We start from the raw sequence: 22,055 nt of genomic DNA, 5'->3' as shown, positions 1-22,055 counted from the left end.
TGTTAGAGATATGGTCGAAGATGGTAGGGTGAAGCTGGTTAAGGTGGACACTTTGATGAATGTTGCAGATGCTTTAACTAAGGCTGTGAGCACAGAGAAGTTCAGATGGTGTTCAGAGTCTATGGGCCTTATGGCCCCTAGCAATTGATTCATTGTGTTGACATTCCCTTCCGCTCATGCAAGGTGTTCGACAAGTGGGAGATTTGTTGGGAAAAATGGTGTCTCAACCTTGCATTTATGCGAGGTTACTATTTATAGTAAGTTTTTATTTGAGCACGAAATGGTGCGAAACTCTCCCTGAAGCTTCTGGGTGGCTAGATAAGCATTCCGGTAAAGTTTCGTCGCAAGGTCACAGCTAGTTTTGAAGATATTAAAGTTTTCATCTTGGAGGGGTGCAATAAAATGTTTAAACTTAATTTTGGGGACTTTAGAGGCTCCGAAACGCCCTGAAAAGTTTCCGTAACCGGTGAAGCGGGTTACGAGGTGATAGAGCACTTCACGAGCTTTCCGGCGCTTCAAACGGTTCGTCAATCGGACACCCGGTTCTCAAGTTATGGCCTCCGAAAGTTTGTACTCCTGAAATAGGAAAATAATTTGTATCGAATACATAAATGAGCTGTAAAAGGGAGCGACACGTGTTGATGTGTGCTTTAACATGTCATAGAAGGGAGATAAGGTCGGCTACACCTTATTGGGTGGTTTTAGCCCATAGTTTTGTAATACCGTTTGACGGTTTCTTGTATTGTATCTCCTATTTATGAGGTGTGTGAGATAGAGGTTGTGTGTAAGAGTCTTATGGCTATTGAGTTGCCTCTGAATCTCTGATTAGTGGTACTCCTGCGAAGAGCTTGCTCTGCAAGTATTTTGTAATCTGTTTTTGATTGCTGAATAAAATATTGAGCTGCTTTTGGAGGGTGGGGTTTTTCTCCCGAAAGGGTTTTCCCCACGTAAATCACTGTGTTGTGGTATGAATGCTATTGTATCTATTTCTATTTTCTGTAACTGTTGTAACAATCTGAAAAAAGTTTTGCATTACCCTCCTCTCAAGGTTAGTGTAGGAAGTTGTTTCCGCTACTTAACTTCCTTACAGTCTTGTCCTTACCTCTTTTCACTTGAACTCAGTTCATTGTGTAAACAGTTGTACTTACAGCTTCTTTCCAAAAAACATTTGCTACACCTCCTTGTATCAACATAGTTCTAGTAGCTTCAACCACTAATCGATTGTTTCTCTCTGCTATACCATTCTGTTGTGGTGTCCTTGGTGCAAAAAGTTGCTACTTGATACCATTATCATCACAATACTTAGTGAGCTCCACAAAAGTGAATTCATCACCTTGATATGTTCTTAGACATTTTATCTTTTTGCCACTCTCTTTCTCAGCTAAGGCTTTGAATGGATTGAATTTACCAAAAGCTTCATTCGTATCTTTTAAGAATGTGACCCACATCATCCTTGAACAATCATCAGTGAAGATCATGAAGTATCTGTCTGTTGGGTCTCAAATCAACAGATTGGATGGGTTCTAAGGAAATGCCAACTCCTATGATCAAACCCTCCAATTGACTTGGCCAACTTATAGAGTGAACCTATTTAGTTACTAACTCTCTCTCTTTAGGCTCTGCAGGACCTAGGCGGGTATACCTATTCACTGAATGTCTCCAATAAACAGTGCTTTTTATAGCAGATATGTTATCCTATTCTGATATCTCCTGATCTTGAAATGGCATGAGTTCCTTGAATGGAGATATAGCAGACGAGTTCAAGATTGTTATTTTGCTTTGTGTTTCTTAATTACTCCTGTAGCTGTCGAAATAACTAATTATGAAAAGAAATGATGAGTATAACTTGAGATTTTAGCCAGTGCCTTCTTCACTGCATGGGTTACAGAGTCATTACAATTTTCTTCAGGACTTGTAGTGCGAATCTGTGAGACAGTTTTTTAACTCATCCCTTATGAACCTGTCAGTTACTATTTCTTTCAAAACCAAATGAATGCTTATATTATGTGCTGATTGAGTGAATTTAACCCTACCCTTAAGGGACCAGTCAATTAAGCTTTGCAAGGAACAATTACAATCCGCAAGCAAAACTTTTGTTGCAACATTATAACCTAAAGCATAGATTTGATCTTAAGAATATGAATAACCTTATCTTTATCAGATAATATCACAGACGATTGCCAAAAGAAAATGAAATAATCCACAACACATATGCAGGGAAACAATTGATCAAGATTTGTATTCCATTGAAGTTCGTACACAAAAGGCTTACAGGCTGTCGTTCTTTCGCTCTTAATCCTATCTAATATTATATATCCTTACATTACAAAAATCATTCTCATATATGTATGAGGACGAAAGTTTTTCATGAAGAGACACGACTTTTCAAAATATTAGTCGTTAACTCGAGTGTTTCTAAACTTAAGCAAAAAGAGATTCAAAAGCCCCAAATGATGAATGTAATCATCGTCTTTGAATGTCCTGATTCGAGGCATTTGCTTTTTTAATTCATCCCCTAGCGTCAGGTACTTGAATATCATCTGGTTGATGGTAGGGGCCATATCCTTACTCCGATCAATTTCTGACAAGGCCCAATCCTTGACGCTGACAAGTTCCTTTCGCAAATCCTCCAAGGTTATTACCTCTCCTTCCTTGTAGACGGAAGGCATTCCAACGGGTTTTTCATCATCTAATTCTTTTAAATCTCTTCTCAGCATATCCTCGAGTTTGACATGATTATCCATATACGCGTTACCCTCAGCCTTTTCTTCTGGCGTCATGGAATCGTCATTGCTTAGCACCCCCTGCAATCGTGCTCTTAACCGTTCATGCTCTGTTAGCGCTTTTATTGTTCCATTGTAAACTATCCAATATGGTTCGACCTGTAAGAGCATGGTGTTAAACCGATGTCCTATGATGTCATTGACCAATTTGTCCATCTTTTGCTGGATATTGTCTGCGCGTTTATTGGCTTTCTCTGCCTGATATTTCCAGTACAGGGCATCAGAGACGTCATCCAAGCTGCGTCCTGCGGGGTATGAGGTGTATTCGCTGATAGGAGTCCCCGTTTCTAACTGCAATACCTTTGCTTGCAGCTTCTGATTTTCCTCCTTGGATTTTTCATACAATCCCTTGTATGTAATGTTCTCTCTGACCAGAAACTCTGTCTGGTCCAAGTTCAATCTTGCAACATCCAAGTTGAGCTTTGCAGTGACCCTAGGATCAGTCTTCCCAACCTGATGAACCATGAGATGCCTAAAGGTTTCTTCTATATCCACAATGATTGGCCTCTTCCCTTTTGGATATAGTGCCCACTGTAGGAGAGCCTTTTTGTCTGGATCATATCCAGAGCCTAGGAACAGTTTATCTACCTCCTGGGGCAATACCTGCTGATTCAAATCTTGTTTTTTCAAAAAGCCATCAAATAAGAGTGCTGAGTTGATATCCCAACCAGAGAAGATGATCACACCGGCCTCTTTTAATAGTTTCCTCCCTTTTTCAGGAGTCATATCTTTCATGAGGACATCAATCTCATCCTGTAATCTCTTCATCTGTTCCTCCTCTGGTTTTCCAGCCATGCTTCGTTTGACATGAGCCCCTTTGTATTGATATAGAAATGAAAGGAATTCCCTAGAGGAGGCGAATCCATCATCAGCAAGGAAGTCCTCATGCTCAGTCATTCTTATGTCAACAACATCTTTGATGTTGATTTCTCCTGTGTCCATGTTCATTTCTGTTTCAAAACCAGGAGGATAATCCTCTCTAGGAGAATCAGGTGGGATACTACTGGCGGTTGATTTTGGTGACATGTGAGCTAGGGGCTGACTGTCCCTTTCAGTATTAATGAAGCGAAGGAATTGTGAAGGAACTCTGTGCATAATTTCAACTTCATGTTGAAGCAGCCTTTTAGCTACCTCCAGAGGATCTTGGAGATGTCCAATTAGGTCTCCATCTATCATTCCCCTTGCCCTTTTCCATTTGTAGGCCTCCCAGACTAACTCACTCTTTCCTTTTAAAGCTTTGGCCTCCTCTCGCTCAAGGTTCTTAATTAGGTCGTCTGGCATTTTGGCCATATGTATCCCAGCTTTGAGTTTCTGTGAGGCTCTGGCAGCTCTTATATATCCTTCGGGATCAAAATTCTCCCTAGGCTCACCCACAGTCATGCCATAGTAATTTAATTTATTCTGTAATAAATGATAACTCTTCGAACTTTTGACAATGAAATCAGAGAAAACTAATAGATCTGGAACAATAGATTGTTTACCAAAATCAGTTAAATGTTTAGCACTGGCAATAGACAATTGCCTTATAATCTCCAAGCTAGCCACTCTGTCTGGCACCGTAATTGGAAGCATGTGTGGTTGCCCTTCATATCCAAATACCCTTATCTCTGTGTGATTATCATGGAAATACCAATCACCCCAATTATGTTCAATCTGTGATTCTGGAGAGAAATCCTTTGGCCTGAGGAACCTCTTAATTTCAGGGGACAAAGTATAATCCCTGCGTTGTCCAAAAGCTGCACTGAGAGGTTTCACAAAGTATTCTTGAAAATGCCAATATTGGTTGTTCATAAACCTCTGGTCCCATGCTGATACCCACAACTGAACCGGCTTCTTCAGACCATTCTTATCATAAGACCTAATGCTGAACTCATCTGGCCAGAAGTTAATTTCTTGTCCACAATAAAGAAGAATATGCATTAGCATGGAGTATAATGAAAAGTGAACATTCACAAGGTCTCCTTTCATTTTTTCCAGCCCATGATTCAAGGTATCCGCAACATAAGTAGCAAAATCAAATGACCTAGGGTCTTTTGATTGAATATCAGCACACAGAACTATAATCCCAACATCCATGAGTGGATGAGCCTCTATGCCTAGTACTTGGGCTGCAGTATAATACGTATATTTGAAATATGGATGGAAGTGGTTGACATCAAATGGCACCTTGTCACTTTTGCCAAACTGAACAAATGACCCACCCACTTTTGGCCTGTGAACAGGTAGCCTCCAAGTCCTGTAGATATTTTCCAAACTAAAGAATTCCTGTGAAAGTTTCTTCATATCGATGCTTTCCTCGACTTCCCAGTCTAGATCAAAAACCATATCAATAGTCTGCTTGTTGATTACTACTAATGTATTCCCTCTGTAATCACATATGGTTTTAGTTCTCGGGTTGTAGCAATTTACCAGAGCTTTCATTAATTCTACGTCTACAAATACATTTGGAACTACTAACTTGCCTAAGTTCCTCTTCCACAGATTACTAATGGGTTCGGGTGCATCCCTTCTTTTGTAACCAAACAAAAATAACTCATGTCCTCTTATCTCAGTCCAAATGTCTCCTAGATTTTCAAATTTGTCCTCTAATCCTTCTTCTTCACTTTTAATCTTTTTGGACCTTACACTAGACAATGGACACTGGTCTAATAAGTCCTGAGTCAAAGCTCTCCCTTCTTTCTTCTGTCTCTTGGGCTTCTCTTCAGGGTTTAACTCTTTTCCTTTCCTACTCTTTTTAGAAGAAGAAGACGAAGGTTCCATAGTTACAGTAAATAAGAGAGACAATACTTACTTGGTAGAATGCTCAACTCTTCTGGTTATCGTTTGCAAATCTCTGCAAGTTCTTCACAGCTTCCAATCTCTTAGCATCGATCTGATTCTTACGAAAATTCACTCAGTTTAACTGTAATTGAATGGGCAACTTGTGTATAGTTAATGTTCTGCATCTGTAATGGCTACTCAAGTGTTTTAAATTTAATTGCAGATGTGACACTTTTCAACTGGGCCTTTAATTCCTTCGCGGGAAGTACAGTCCGCTCAAAGTGCGCGCGTTTCAAATTATCGATGAAACCCTTGTCTTCGGCCGAGTGCTTGAATCTTCCATCGAAAGCTCATTCTCTTCGATAATATTGTTTCGATGAAAAACTTACGTCGAGAAGCCGCTTTTAAGACTCATCGAAATCACTTTTTCATCGATAGTCCCCCTTTTCGACAAGTTGCTTGTGAGTTTCATCGATGCCATACTTTCGATGAGTTTCTTTCTTCGATGAAGGCTTATGAGTGTTCATCGATATCCCCTTTTTCATCGATATCCTTTTTATCGATGAAACAGCTTTTCTTTTGTTCGACACCACGTTCATCGATGAAACTTGCATTTCGATGAATGTCTCTTGAGTTTCTTCGGCAACGATATTTCTTCGAAATCACCTTTTGCCTTTTCGCTTTTTGCTTTTACCTTTTCGATGAAACCTGGAGTATCGATGAGCGGTTTCTTGCGTTCATCGAAGGTAACTTCTTGCCGAAACACCTTTGCTTAATGCTTTATATGCCCTGTGTCGATGAAAACGCTCTTTCGATGAAACTTCTCCTGCAGTGCTCGATACAACTTACTGGCCGAAATATCCATTAGTCTTCATGCTTATGGAAACATATATTATTATTTTTTTTTTTTATTATATTTTTTTTTTTAAAAATAGTGCTCAACAGCGGCTCTGACTGAGGATGAAGGCATTCTGAAATATGCCTTCAAGAATCCAGAATCTCTGGTTAGTGCAGATATGATGGTATTTACAATGGAAATGGATCCTACCCTACTGTACAGGTGATGCAGAGTGCTTCAGGAGAAGAAGTTCTTTAAGAACTGCCCATGTACTGGCAATTCTTGGACCTCCCCTGTCGCGTTTTGGAGCAAATAAGAATCCTCCCCCCCTTTGTCTATGATCACATATGGGCCGATCCATAAGGCTTCAAATTTACCATGCTTGCCTTTGTCTTGACTCCTGGCATTCCACATTAAAACCCAGTCTCCTACACAAAATTTCCTGTTAGATGTCCTCTTGTCATACAACCTCTTCATTTGATTTTGAATCCTGATATTTTGCCTTTGAGCTTCTGCCCTGACTTCATCAAGTTCTACTAGCTGCATTATTCTTTCTTGTGATGGATCTTCAACATCTATTTCTTCTTGAATCATAAATCTATGTACAGGTAGAAGATTATCCAAAGGTAGTCTGGCCCTTTTGCCATAAACCAATTCAAATGGAGATTTTCCTGTGGATTTTTTCACAGTTATCCTGTCTGCCCATAATGCAAGATTCAACTTTGAGTCCCATGCTTTTTTGTTCTGCCCCAGCATCTTTTTAATGATCTTCAGGATGTTCTTGTTGCTTGATTCAGCTTGCCCATTCCCCTGGGGGTGATAAGGAGAAGAATGTGATATCTTAATGCCATATTCATCACAAAAATTGTTGAATTCCTCTGATCTAAAAGACATGCCATTATCTGAGATGATTCTTGCAGGAACACCAAACCTAGTAATAATGTTCTCCATTAAGAATTTTATCACCACCTTGCTAGTGGCCTGTTTGGTGGGTATTGCCTCCACCCATTTGGTAAAATAATCTGTAGCAACCAATATCCATCTGTGTCCTCCACTAGATTTTTCTGATATTTCCCCTATAAAGTCAATTCCCCACTGTTGGAATGGTTCCTCAGTCAACATTGGTCTCAAAGGGAGTGATCCTTGATACTTTGTTTTGCTTGAGAACTTTTGACAAGCTTCGCATTTTCTGACATATCTATAGGAATCATTGAAGACACATGGCCAATAATATCCGGCTCTCAATATTTTATGTGTTGTAGTCTTAGCTGAGAAATGGCCACCACAAACCCCATCATGCATTTCATGAAGAACCTTGTCTGCCTGGTAGTTGTCCAGACACAATAACAATATCCCATCTCTATTTTTCCAATATAAGTCCCCATTGATAATCACATACCTTGCTGATTTTAACTTCAAAGCTCTCTTCTGACTATCGGTCATAGCATCTGGACACTTTAAGTGCTTAAGGTAATACATGATATGAGTGTACCATGATGTTTTCTCAATACTGAAATTAGCTTCTTCCCATCCAACCTGATTCACATCAGACTCTTCAATTTCAGTTCCTGTCATGAGTTTGGCCAGTCCTTGTCCTTTGATAACCTGTGAAATCTTAAGCTCAATGTTAAATTCTTGTATCTGATTGATCCATTTGCATCTTTTGCCCGTGACCTCAGTTTGTCTGAAGATATCTTTTACTACTGCATTGGGGACATAAGCAATAACTTCGGCCCCTACTAAGTATGGCCTGAATTGTTTTACTGCTTTGACCAGAGCATAGGCCTGCTTTTCATTTATTTCATATTTTACTTCTGAAGGGCTTAAAGATTTGCTAAAGTATGCAATGGGCTGCTCATATCCCTCTGAATTTTTCTGTAACAACACTGCTGCTATAGTATGACAAGAAGCAAATGAAAATATCATAAATGGTTTGCCAAAATCTGGGGAAATTAGTACTGGTGCCTCAGAAATTGCTCTTTTAATAGCCACAAAGGAATCAATTGCTTCTTCAGTCCAGTCAATTTTTGCCTCTTTCTTCAACATCCTTACTATAGGTTTCACTATGTCTACGAAATTCAAAATGAACCTTCTCACAAAATTAATTTGTCCCAAAAATGACTGAATGGCTTTGATAGTTCAGGGGATGGGAACCTCATTAATAGCTGCTACCCTTTCAGGGTCAATTCTCACCCCCTCCTTGGATACTATGTGTCCAAGTAGTTTTCCCTCTTCAACACCAAAGTGACATTTCTTGGGATTCAAGGAAATTCCATATTCTAAGGCTTTTTTAAATATCTTCTCAAGGTGTTCACAGTGATCATCAGCTTTCTTCGAGTACGCAGTCAGATCATCCTGGTATACTACCATGATTATATCAATCAATTCTGCAAAAGCCACATCCATTGCCCTTTGAAAAGTAGCTCCAGCATTGGTCAATCCAAATGGCATTCGTGCATAGACATAAGTGCCCCATGGAGTTGTGAAGGCTGTCTTATATTTTTCAGTTTCTCTAACTTTCACCTGATTGTAACCTGAAAATCCATCCATCATGGACAGCAACTCACACCCTATTACCTTCTGCAGCATATTATCCATGTTTGGCAATGGATAGTTATCCTTTAAAGATGATATGTTTAAATTCCTAAAATCTACACATAATCTAATATCCCCATTTTTCTTCCTGACTGGTACCAAGTTAGAAACCCATGTGGAATATCTGCATGGTTCTATTATTCCTGCATCTTTCATCTTTATAATTTCTTCTCTCATTTTTGGTAGCAATGTAGGATTAATTGGTCTCTGTTTTTGCCTAAATGGCTTAGCTTCTGGCTTAAGTGGTATCTCATGTTGAAAGAGATCTTCCCTGTAAGCTTTGAGATCCTCATAAGACCATGCAAACACATGTTTATATCTTTTTAACAAGATTATCAGTTGTTGCCTCATAGTAGGAGTCAATTTTTTTCCAATAAGAACATTCTTGGGGGCTTCTTCATTTCCTAGATTGATTTGTTCAACATCACTTTCTTTAACAGCTGACCCTTTGGTTTCAATTACATCTTGAGCATTAAAAGTTCTCTCTAATGCTACCAGGCCTCTTGGTAATTTATTTGACTTCAGTTGTATAATTTCATGTCCAAATAAGGTCTCCTTACCTTCAGTTTGTTCCACAAAGTCATTAAAATTTATAGCTTGAGCCTGATAATGATCAGCACACCGTAAGAAGTTCAGCAGATCTGCATCATCTTGAAACACTTGCCAATTATACAAGTTGTCAGGAACAGATGGTCTCACTTTCATCTCCACTTCAGATATCCCAGTTAGCGTTATATCATTACCTTTTAGTGCAATATTTGCTAGAAAATCTGCCATGATGTTCTTTGATCTATCTATCCAGGTTATCTGAAAAGCATCAAAAAGCTCCATAGTATCCCATACAGCATTCCTGTATTGTTTCAGTCTTAAATGCTTCGAGGCATATCTCTCCTTTACTTGTGAGACTATTAATTCTGAATCACCAAAGACACTTAGCAACTTGATTCCATGTTTGACTGCTATGTTAAGACCAGTGAGTAGGGCTTCATATTCAGCAATGTTGTTTGTACACTCAAATAACAACTTGAAAGAATATTTGTAAGTTTCTCCTGTAGGTGAAATAAAAAGGATTCCAGCCCCACTCCCTTCTTTGCTACAAGACCCATCAAAGAACATCTTCCATATCTGACCATCATTTTCAGTTAGACATGACTCAATGGGGATCCACTCTTTAAATTTAGGTTTTGTCAACTGTACCTGGAAGTTGTCCATATCAGTTTGTAAAAAACATACTTGGTTCACTGTTCCTTCCATGTCTTCTATGATATATGTGGACCGAGGCTCCCTGTCAATTTTTATTTCCTGTCCATTTATTGGAATCGTAGCATAAGACAAATCCAGCTGCACATATCTACCAATCATATTCGACCATTGTCTAGACAACAACATTCCATAGTTTGGTGGAACATCTACCACCGTGATATCTGTTTTATATGATGCTTCTGGACAGGCTGCTAATCTGAACTCTACATTCTTCATGACACCAACCACTGGGACTGATCTATTGTCCATGGCATAGCACTTTCCAAAGGTAGTATCAACTTCCAATCCTAATTCTTTCATCACCCCAACAGGCATGACATTTATGGCTGCTCCTGAATCAATCATACAATTCTTTACCCTTTTGTTGTTTATCACCAAAGTGAGGTAAAATGGGTCTACTTGTGTTGGGTTTTTAGTTATAGTGGACCCTAAGTATATAACTGGAGCCATTTGTTCATTACTGCCACCTATTGGGACTTCTCGTTTCTGTTCATTAACCTTCCCTTCTTGGACACCTGAAATCATCTCCAAAGTTTTTTCCCTATATTCAGGAAACCTCATGATTTCCATTAATGGGACAGAAACTTTTAATTGTGTTAGTGCAGCTAAGATATCAAACGAGGTAGATTGCTGTGATGAAAGAGTTTTTACCGTTTCTTTCTTTTGAACATCAGGACCCTGATTACCATCTTGCTTAGCCTTAGTTGCCTTATTCATTCGCTTAAGTGCTTCATCGTTTTCTTTCATGAAAAGACTAGCAGGTTTACCTTGTTCTGGATTCACCATCCTGTTTCTTAAGTCATAAGTCCTTTTTGCTTGTGCAACAGCATAAGCTGTAATTTTTCTTTTCTCTTCTTCAGTAGGGACTCTGAGTTTGACACTTTCATTTTTGCTGGTGGTCACAGGTAAAACAGAGCACTGATCAATATTTATAGAGTCTGACCTTCCTTCCTGACTAAATGACATCATATTAATAGTTGAATCATCCACATGATCTTCATAGCTATCCTCTTCCTCTTGCAACCCTTTTGCTACTGCACACAAAGAGGAAGCGTGTGGCATATTGTAAGCATAGCACCACATGTCATCGTCTTGAGTATAATTTACTGCTCTTTTTAAAGGATCTGGAATTTGTTGATTGTCTCTGTGGTTCCTTTCTACTGGTTTTCCATCCTTCCATGTAGTGTTATAAGGCATGTCATGTAGTCTAGGTCTCTCAGGACGGTAGTATTGCTGCTTCTCTATTTTGTTTACTCTTACAGATAAATCTTTCAGGGCATTTAAAACTTTGTCAAGCTTATCTTCATCCCTATTGGCCTTGGGTGCTTTAGGATTGTACAATCTTGCATCCTCTCTTTTTCCAACCTTACCAGCAGCCTTTCTATTGTTCTCTATAACAATGGCATCTTTCATAACATCTCGGAGATCTCTTGGGTTTCTGGTTCTCAACTCATAGTTTGTTTTGCTGTCATAAGCATTGATATAGTACAGAATGCTCACTTCAGGTACTGGTTTCATCCTATTAGGGATTTTGTTCAGAACCCTATTGAATCTTTTGTTAAAGTCAATTACTGATTCATTTTGCTCTTTCTTAATGCTGATGATTTCATGCAAAGCAAACTCAGGACTATTATGGTCTCCATATTGTTCCAGGAACATTTCTTTGAATTCTGCAAGATTTCTAATGGATGCATCAGGCAATGTTCTAAACCAATCTCTCGCATCTTCTATTAATGACTGCATAAACAACCTGATCTTGACATCCTCATATGGCAAACCAAAATCCTCAATTACTGCATCAAAGGCTTTGCAATGAGCCTCACCTGAAACTGCATTACTTCCTGTGAACTTTGGTATTGCTGTCCTGATTTCATTTGGGATGGGATATGGATACACCATCATTCCTGAAAAATCAAACTGCCTCATTTGTTCCATATTTATTAGTCCATGCCCTCCATGAGGATTCACAAAGTTCTGGTTCATATTACCATACAAGGGCATTTGGTTTTGATAAGGAGGAGGGTATTGATTCTGGTGTTGATACTGAAACTGATTAGGGGGTGGATGTTGGTTATAAAATTGACCAGGAGGTGGATACTGATTATGAGGGATGAAGCCTGTATGTGAGTTTTGCTGGACTGGTGGTGCACCTGATTGCACATGATCATCCCTCTTGTTACCAAACAGAGGGTTCTCATAAGCTTTGAAATCATTACTCTTTGTTCTACCCACTCCCTGAGCATATGTTTTCTTGTAGTTGTTTACATCTTTATTAAAGTCATCCTCACCAACATTTATGCCCAACTTGGCACATAGTTCCAAACATTCCTGAGTTCTTCCTGAATCTCTCATCTCAGCAGCTGCCTCCATCATTTGTCTGGTTAAATCTGTAAATCTATCTGCAGGATCTGCCATACCTGATCCTGATGGAGGTGGTGTATATTGTCTGGACCGTGCTTCATGATTTTCAAAACCAGGGGGAATTTGGCATCGCCCCTTTTGAGCTTTATATGCCGCAACCAAATCTTCGTTCATCGGGCTTGAAGTTGTTGTTCTATCTTGTTCCTTTAAGGGCGAGTGTTGGCTACTTTCATGTTTATACTGGTTGTATCTTTCTCTCATGGAATCATTCATGGGTTCTTTACTTTTATTCTTTCGTTGAGGGAAATCTAATTGGGATAAAGATTGTCCTTTCACAACCGATCTTGTCCCGTGCATTGAAATTCTTATTTCAGAGTCGCCACCTCTTTTCTAGAGGATATGAATTGTTTTTGTTTCTTCTGAGCTCTTTCCCACAGCAGAGTTTTTATAATTCTTCCCCAGCAGAGTCGCCAATCTGTTGGGTCTCAAATCAACAGATTGGATGGGTTCTAAGGAAATGCCAACTCCTATGATCAAACCCTCCAATTGACTTGGCCAACTTATAGAGTGAACCTATTTAGTTACTAACTCTCTCTCTTTAGGCTCTGCAGGACCTAGGCGGGTATACCTATTCACTGAATGTCTCCAATAAACAGTGCTTTTTATAGCAGATATGTTATCCTATTCTGATATCTCCTGATCTTGAAATGGCATGAGTTCCTTGAATGGAGATATAGCAGATGAGTTCAAGATTGTTATTTTGCTTTGTGTTTCTTAATTACTCCTGTAGCTGTCGAAATAACTAATTATGAAAAGAAATGATGAGTATAACTTGAGATTTTAGCCAGTGCCTTCTTCATTGCATGGGTTACAGAGTCATTACAATTTTCTTCAGGACTTGTAGTGCGAATCTATGAGACAGTTTTTTAACTCATCCCTTATGAACCTATCAGTTACTATTTCTTTCAAAACCAAATGAATGCTTATATTATGTGCTGATTGAGTGAATTTAACCCTACCCTTAAGGGACCAGTCAATTAAGCTTTGAAAGGAACAATTACAATCCGCAGGCAAAACTTTTGTTGCAACATTATAACCTAAAGCATAGATTTGATCTTAAGAATATGAATAACCTTATCTTTATCAGATAATATCACAGACGATTGCCAAAAGAAAATGAAATAATCCACAACACATATGCAGGGAAACAATTGATCAAGATTTGTATTCCATTGAAGTTCGTACACAAAAGGCTTACAGGTTGTCGTTCTTTCGCTCTTAATCCTATCTAATATTATATATCCTTACATTACAAAAATCATTCTCATATATGTATGAGGACGAAAGTTTTTCACGAAGAGACACGACTTTTCAAAATATTAGTCGTTAACTCGAGTGTTTCTAAACTTAAGCAAAAAGAGATTCAAAAGCCCCAAATGATGAATGTAATCATCGTCTTTGAATGTCCTGATTCGAGGCGTTTGCTTTTTTAATTCATCCCCTAGCGTCAGGTACTTGAATATCATCTGGTTGACGGTAGGGGCCATATCCTTACTCCGATCAATTTCTGACAAGGCCCAATCCTTGACGCTGACAAGTTCCTTTCGCAAATCCTCCAAGGTTATTACCTCTCCTTCCTTGTAGACGGAAGGCATTCCAACGGGTTTTTCATCATCTAATTCTTTTAAATCTCTTCTCAACATATCCTCGAGTTTGACATGATTATCCATATACGCGTTACCCTCAGCCTTTTCTTCTGGCGTCATGGAATCGTCATTGCTTAGCACCCCCTGCAATCGTGCTCTTAACCGTTCATGCTCTGTTAGCGCTTTTATTGTTCCATTGTAAACTATCCAATATGGTTCGACCTGTAAGAGCATGGTGTTAAACCGATGTCCTATGATGTCATTGACCAATTTGTCCATCTTTTGCTGGATATTGTCTGCGTGTTTATTGGCTTTCTCTGCCTGATATTTCCAGTACAGGGCATCAGAGACGTCATCCAAGCTGTGTCCTATGGGGTATGAGGTGTATTCGCTGATAGGAGTCCCCGTTTCTAACTGCAATACCTTTGCTTGCAGCTTCTGATTTTCCTCCTTGGATTTTTCATACAATCCCTTGTATGTAATGTTCTCTCTGACCAGAAACTCTGTCTGGTCCAAGTTCAATCTTGCAACATCCAGGTTGAGCTTTGCAGTGACCCTAGGATCAGTCTTCCCAACTTGATGAACCATGAGATGCCCAAAGGTTTCTTCTATATCCACAATGATTGGCCTCTTCCCTTTTGGATATAGTGCCCACTGTAGGAGAGCCTTTTTGTCTGGATCATATCCAGAGCCTAGGAACAGTTTATCTACCTCCTGGGGCAATACCTGCTGATTCAAATCTTGTTTTTTCAAAAAGCCATCAAATAAGAGTGCTGAGTTGATATCCCAACCAGAGAAGATGATCACACTGGCCTCTTTTAATAGTTTCCTCCCTTTTTCAGGACTCATATCTTTCATGAGGACATCAATCTCATCCTGTAATCTCTTCATCTGTTCCTCCTCTGGTTTTCCAGCCATGCTTCGTTTGACATGAGCCCCTTTGTATTGATATAGAAATGAAAGGAATTCCCTAGAGGAGGCGAATCCATCATCAGCAATGAAGTCCTCATGCTCAGTCATTCTTATGTCAACAACATCTTTGATGTTGATTTCTCCTATGTCCATGTTCATTTCTGTTTCAAAACCAGGAGGATAATCCTCTCTAGGAGAATCAGGTGGGATACTACTGGCGGTTGATTTTGGTGACATGTGAGCTAGGGGCTGACTGTCCCTTTCAGTATTAATGAAGCGAAGGAATTGTGAAGGAACTCTGTGCATAATTTCAACTTCATGTTGAAGCAGCCTTTTAGCTACCTCCAGAGGATCTTGGAGATGTCCAATTAGGTCTCCATCTATCATTCCCCTTGCCCTTTTCCATTTGTAGGCCTCCCAGACTAACTCACTCTTTCCTTTTAAAGCTTTGGCCTCCTCTCGCTCAAGGTTCTTAATTAGGTCGTCTGGCATTTTGGCCATATGTATCCCAGCTTTGAGTTTCTGTGAGGCTCTGGCAGCTCTTATATATCCTTCGGGATCAAAATTCTCCCTAGGCTCACCCAGAGTCATGCCATAGTAATTTAATTTATTCTGTAATAAATGATAACTCTTGGAACTTTTGACAATGAAATCAGAGAAAACTAATAGACCGAGAACAATAGATTGTTTACCAAAATCAGTTAAATGTTTAGCACTGGCAATAGACAATTGCCTTATAATCTCCAAGCTAGCCACTCTGTCTGGCACCGTAATTGGAAGCATGTGTGGTTGCCCTTCATATCCAAATACCCTTATCTCTGTGTGATTATCATGGCAATACCAATCACCCCAATTATGTTCAATCTGTGATTCTGGAGAGAAATCCTTTGGCCTGAGGAACCTCTTAATTTCAGGGGACAAAGTATAATCCCTGCGTTGTCCAAAAGCTGCACTGAGAGGTTTCACAAAGTATTCTTGAAAATGCCAATATTGGTTGTTCATAAACCTCTGGTCCCATGCTGATACCCACAACTGAACCGGCTTCTTCAGACCATTCTTATCATAAGACCTGATGCTGAACTCATCTGGCCAGAAGTTAATTTCTTGTCCACAATAAAGAAGAATATGCATTAGCATGGAGTATAATGAAAAGTGAACATTCACAAGGTCTCCTTTCATTTTTTCCAGCCCATGATTCAAGGTATCCGCAACATAAGTAGCAAAATCAAATGACCTAGGGTCTTTTGATTGAATATCAGCACACAGAACCATAATCCCAACATCCATGAGTGGATGAGCCTCTATGCCTAGTACTTGGGCTGCAGTATAATACGTATATTTGAAATATGGATGGAAGTGGTTGACATCAAATGGCACCTTGTCACTTTTGCCAAACTGAACAAATGACCCACCCACTTTTGGCCTGTGAACAGGTAGCCTCCAAGTCCTGTAGATATTTTCCAAACTAAAGAATTCCTGTGAAAGTTTCTTCATATCGATGCTTTCCTCGACTTCCCAGTCTAGATCAAAAACCATATCAATAGTCTGCTTGTTGATTACTACTAATGTATTCCCTCTGTAATCACATATGGTTTTAGTTCTCGGGTTGTAGCAATTTACCAGAGCTTTCATTAATTCTACGTCTACAAATACATTTGGAACTACTAACTTGCCTAAGTTCCTCTTCCACAGATTACTAATGGGTTCGGGTGCATCCCTTCTTTTGTAACCAAACAAAAATAACTCATGTCCTCTTATCTCAGTCCAAATGTCTCCTAGATTTTCAAATTTGTCCTCTAATCCTTCTTCTTCACTTTTAATCTTTTTGGACCTTACACTAGACGATGGACACTGGTCTAATAAGTCCTGAGTCAAAGCTCTCCCTTCTTTCTTCTGTCTCTTAGGCTTCTCTTCAGGGTTTAACTCTTTTCCTTTCCTACTCTTTTTAGAAGAAGAAGACGAAGGTTCCATAGTTACAGTAAATAAGAGAGACAATACTTACTTGGTAGAATGCTCAACTCTTCTGGTTATCGTTTGCAAATCTCTGCAAGTTCTTCACAGCTTCCAATCTCTTAGCATCGATCTGATTCTTACGAAAATTCACTCAGTTTAACTGTAATTGAATGGGCAACTTGTGTATAGTTAATGTTCTGCATCTGTAACGGCTACTCAAGTGTTTTAAATTTAATTGCAGATGTGACACTTTTCAACTGGGCCTTTAATTCCTTCGCGGGAAGTACAGTCCGCTCAAAGTGCACGCGTTTCAAATTATCGATGAAACCCTTGTCTTCGGCCGAGTGCTTGAATCTTCCATCGAAAGCTCATTCTCTTCGATAATATTGTTTCGGTGAAAAACTTACGTCGAGAAGCCGCTTTTAAGACTCATCGAAATCACTTTTTCATCGATAGTCCCCCTTTTCGACAAGTTGCTCGTGAGTTTCATCGATGCCATACTTTCGATGAGTTTCTTTCTTCGATGAAGGCTTATGAGTGTTCATCGATATCCCCTTTTTCATCGATATCCTTTTTATCGATGAAACAGCTTTTCTTTTGTTCGACACCACGTTCATCGATGAAACTTGCATTTCGATGAATGTCTCTTGAGTTTCTTCGGCAACGATATTTCTTCGAAATCACCTTTTGCCTTTTCGCTTTTTGCTTTTACCTTTTCGATGAAACCTGGAGTATCGATGAGCGGTTTCTTGCGTTCATCGAAGGTAACTTCTTGTCGAAACACCTTTGCTTAATGCTTTATATGCCCTGTGTCGATGAAAACGCTCTTTCGATGAAACTTCTCCTGCAGTGCTCGATACAACTTACTGGCCGAAATATCCATTAGTCTTCATGCTTATGGAAACATATATTATTATTTTTTATTTTTATTATATATTTTTTTAAAAAAATAGTGCTCAACACTGTCACCTTGAATGCTTCTTGTTCTTATTGGTCCACATAGATCTGTATGAACCAAATATAACAAGTGCTCTACTGAGAAGGACTTTCTCTTGAAATTTGAAGAAGTCATATTTCCTAGCTGACATTCTTTACAAAGAGCATTAACCGGTTTGTCTAGCTGAGGCATACCTCTTACTGTCTTAGACTTTCTTACTTTAACAATATTGTCAAAATTTATATGACAAAATCTCCTATGCCAAAGCTAGCTATCATCTATTTTTGCAATCAAATAGTTGCTAACTTTGGGATTGAGATGAAATAGATTAACTTTGGTTTGTTTCTTGGTTGTAATCAATTCACCTTTGTTTTCAAAGATTTTGCACATTCCATTTCTAAACTCCAGTAGGTATCCTTTGTCATTAAGTTGTGCCACACTTAAAACATTGTGCTTTAGGCCTTCAACCCAATAGACATCGTCGGCACTTCTCTCTTCCCATTAAGAGAAATAACTCCCTTACCTTTAACCATACAGGGTGAGTCACTGCCAAATCTGACAACACTGCCATCAAATTCCTTCAAGGAAATAAATTTGCTCCGATCACCAGTCATGTGATGTGAACAACCACTATCAATGATCCAATCATCAAAGTTATCCATTCTGGATACTAGTGCCTTCTGATTTGATATTTCTTCCTTAATAGCTACAAACACAATATCTTCACTAGCATCATCATCAGATTCTTCATCAGTAATACCACTATCAATAGCTACAAGACAATCTCTCTTGCCTTTACCCTTATACTTCTTATATTTTTCTCTCTTGTAATCATTTTCACCATTAGGGAAATTTGCTACTATATGACCAATCTTGTTGCATGCAAAACATTTTAAAGGTATCCAACCTCCATATTTACCAGTGCCTCTAGGGATTCATTTTGCCAACAATGCTTCAAGTTCCACTAGGTTGTCTTCATCTTCAATATCTCTGTTGGATCTAGATTCATAGCTATGGCTAGTATCTCTACTTCTTCGCATGGATGAGTAAGAGACAGAAGCTCTGAATGCACATTCTGATTTCTATACACTACCATCATAGCCATTTAGTTCAAAAGTAGTAAGTTTTCCAATAATAGAGTCAAGAGTTACCTTTGTCTTGTCAATGGATTTAAGCTCTTGAATAGCTGCAACTCGGATAGCAGAGACCAGTAGCAGGGTTCTCAGTACCTTACCGATTACTGGGGCATCTTCCACTTTCCCTCCTGCACTCTTTATCTCACCAACTATCTCTTTAATCATTTGACCATACTGCTGGATATTCTCACCTTCAAACATTCTCATATCATCGAACTTTCCTCTTAAACTCTCTTCTTTAGCAATCTTGACATGTTCATCACCGCTATAAATATCTTCGAGTTTCTTCCATACTTCATATGCAGTTTCAAGACCATGAACATCTACATATTCAACATTAGATAGGGAACTGATAACAACCTCTAATGCCTGGTGATTTTCTTATTGTTCTTTCTTCTGATCATCAGTCAAGGGTCTAGTAGGTGTAATATACGTATTTTCTATATGATACCAATACTAACTACCAAGACTCTTAATGTAAATCTTCATTATGTCACTCCATATTCTATAGTTATCTTTGTTGAACTTCGAACCTTCTTTCTTCATCATGATCTACAAGATATTTTCCTCAAGCTATTAGGATTTAAGATTAAGAGGACCTGAGATGCTCTAATACTAATTGATGGTATGATGAAGAATAAGTATCCGGTAGAATACTAAGAGGGGGGGTGAATCAGCATATTGAAAAATTGATACAAAGTTCCCAAACTCAAATTCAGTCACACAAAGTAAAAATATCTCATTTAAGATCAATATTCATAAGAATACTTGACATCAACTGGTTTAACTGTTATGACAGCTTAACAACAAACAACTTCAATCTTCTAAACATCAACAATTCTTAATCATAACTCAACATATTCATCTCTCAGTGCTTCTACTTATCATGCCTTATTAGAAGTTAATCAAATCAACAAATAAGATCATAACCACAAAAGCATTCACCACTTGACACAAATGTTTATACATGGAAAACCCAAATAGGTAAAAACCACGATGAGATGAGACTCACAAGGATATCTATCTGAACTCTTCTGAAGTTCTCCCTGTTAGGAGCCAAGCATGTTAAATCTTTACAATAAGTCATGTTAAGAACTAATTTCGGTTAGGAATCACCTGGTTAGGGGATTTACAAATATGCCTTGATGAAAAGAACAATACCCTGTTAGGAGTAACCTCGATGAAGGATTTAAGAATCCAAGCTAATGGATCACCTTGTTAGAGGATTTAATGAGTAACCATGCTTGTTAGAGATTACCCGGTTAAGGGATTTAACTTCTGCTATAATTGTTAGAAAACAACATGTTTTCTTGATCTGTCTGAGTAGCACTACATTTGCTTGATCAGATCCTTCTAAGATTCAATCTGCCTTCACTCAAAGTGCTGATCCATTCACTAGTTAGGCAACTACATAGTCAATGGGTTTCTATCAATCTTGCCAACAACCTTTACAAACAACTTCATCAACCTTAAATACAGATTAGTTAGGTCGGTAACACAAAAAAAACCTAACTCTCATCATCGAAATTACAAATAATTTGGTACAATCTTGATTGTTAGAAATCTTGACAATCTCTTCACATTCTTCAAGAAAATTCCAACCGCTCCATGATCACCGCTTCATTGGACTTTGTAACTCATCATGTGTTGTGCATTAGATGAAATCCACTTTTCTCCTTCCCTAGAAAAAAAACAAACGCGCCAAAACAATTTGAACTTATCCTCATACAATGATCACACGTGTCTCCACCATTACCGCTTATCAGATAATAAACCATCAAATTTGATCGGTTAGGGTTTAACAGCTAATAGGGTTTACCGGTTACATTGCATAGAAAGGTTTAACCCTTTACATCGGTTCACTGGTTCAACTCACAAACTTTTACATACTGGTTTACAATGTCTTCCACAAAGCTCTTCTTGCCGGTTACTAGCCAATATCCAAAACAACAATATTAGAAATAGCATGAATACCATTACCGGTTCAATTGACATCAATGATAACATATCATTAATGCAATCTATATGCAAAATGCCAACAAACTCAAAATGCCAACATTCTCAACATTTGTGGTTGTGTTTCCTTGGTCTTTTGGATGTCCCTTAGTCTGATTTTCATCCTTCAAATCACCGGAGACACCTTCCCTTACTTTTGGCTGAGAAGACTTAACTGCATCTATGTACAAAGGATCATTCATTATTATTCTTCTCTAGATGTTTTGAGCCTCCTTCCTCACCTCCTCTCCCTTGCCAATCATTAACCTGTTCACCTTGTTTTTGCTTCTAAATTCTTTCTTGTTAGCTTCCTCAATGAGCATTTTGGCTTCATCTCAGGAGATACAGGTGCAAACATTAACCAACTCCCTTTCCTTCATTTCTTTATCTGCCTTACTAGCTGTTAGCTTCCTTGCATCAATAATGGTGTACACATCCTTAGGGATGCTCCACTCTAGGTCAATCAAAGCTTTACTAACGTTATGTAAATACAAGACAACAGCTTCCTCAACCTTTCTTTGGTCTACCTCATCTAGATTTTCATAATAAGATCCTAGATTCTTCAATTTTTCATCAACAATTATCTCATCAATTAATTGATCTATTGAAAATAGAGGAACAATTGTATATTTACCTTGGAAATTACCAAATTCAATCTTTGTCAAGTTGAGTTTTATTGCCTTCCTCTCTTGGGCCTTTTGGTGGGGACAGGTTCAAATTTGGTTTTCTTTCTTTGCTAGGCTCCACTGGACTATGACTTCCTCACCACTCTAACAAATTCACCTTTCTTCTTAGTCTTGCCTACTTCTTCATGTGATTTTGTCTCAAAAGCTACTAGAGATACAACAACATAAGTTTTCTTGGGCTTCTCCTTTT

Source organism: Cryptomeria japonica, chromosome 4 (genome assembly GCF_030272615.1).
Source record: "Cryptomeria japonica chromosome 4, Sugi_1.0, whole genome shotgun sequence".
Classification (NCBI taxonomy): domain Eukaryota; kingdom Viridiplantae; phylum Streptophyta; class Pinopsida; order Cupressales; family Cupressaceae; genus Cryptomeria; species Cryptomeria japonica.
The sequence above is the reverse complement of the archived record's forward strand: the minus strand, read 5'-3'. Positions refer to the sequence as shown.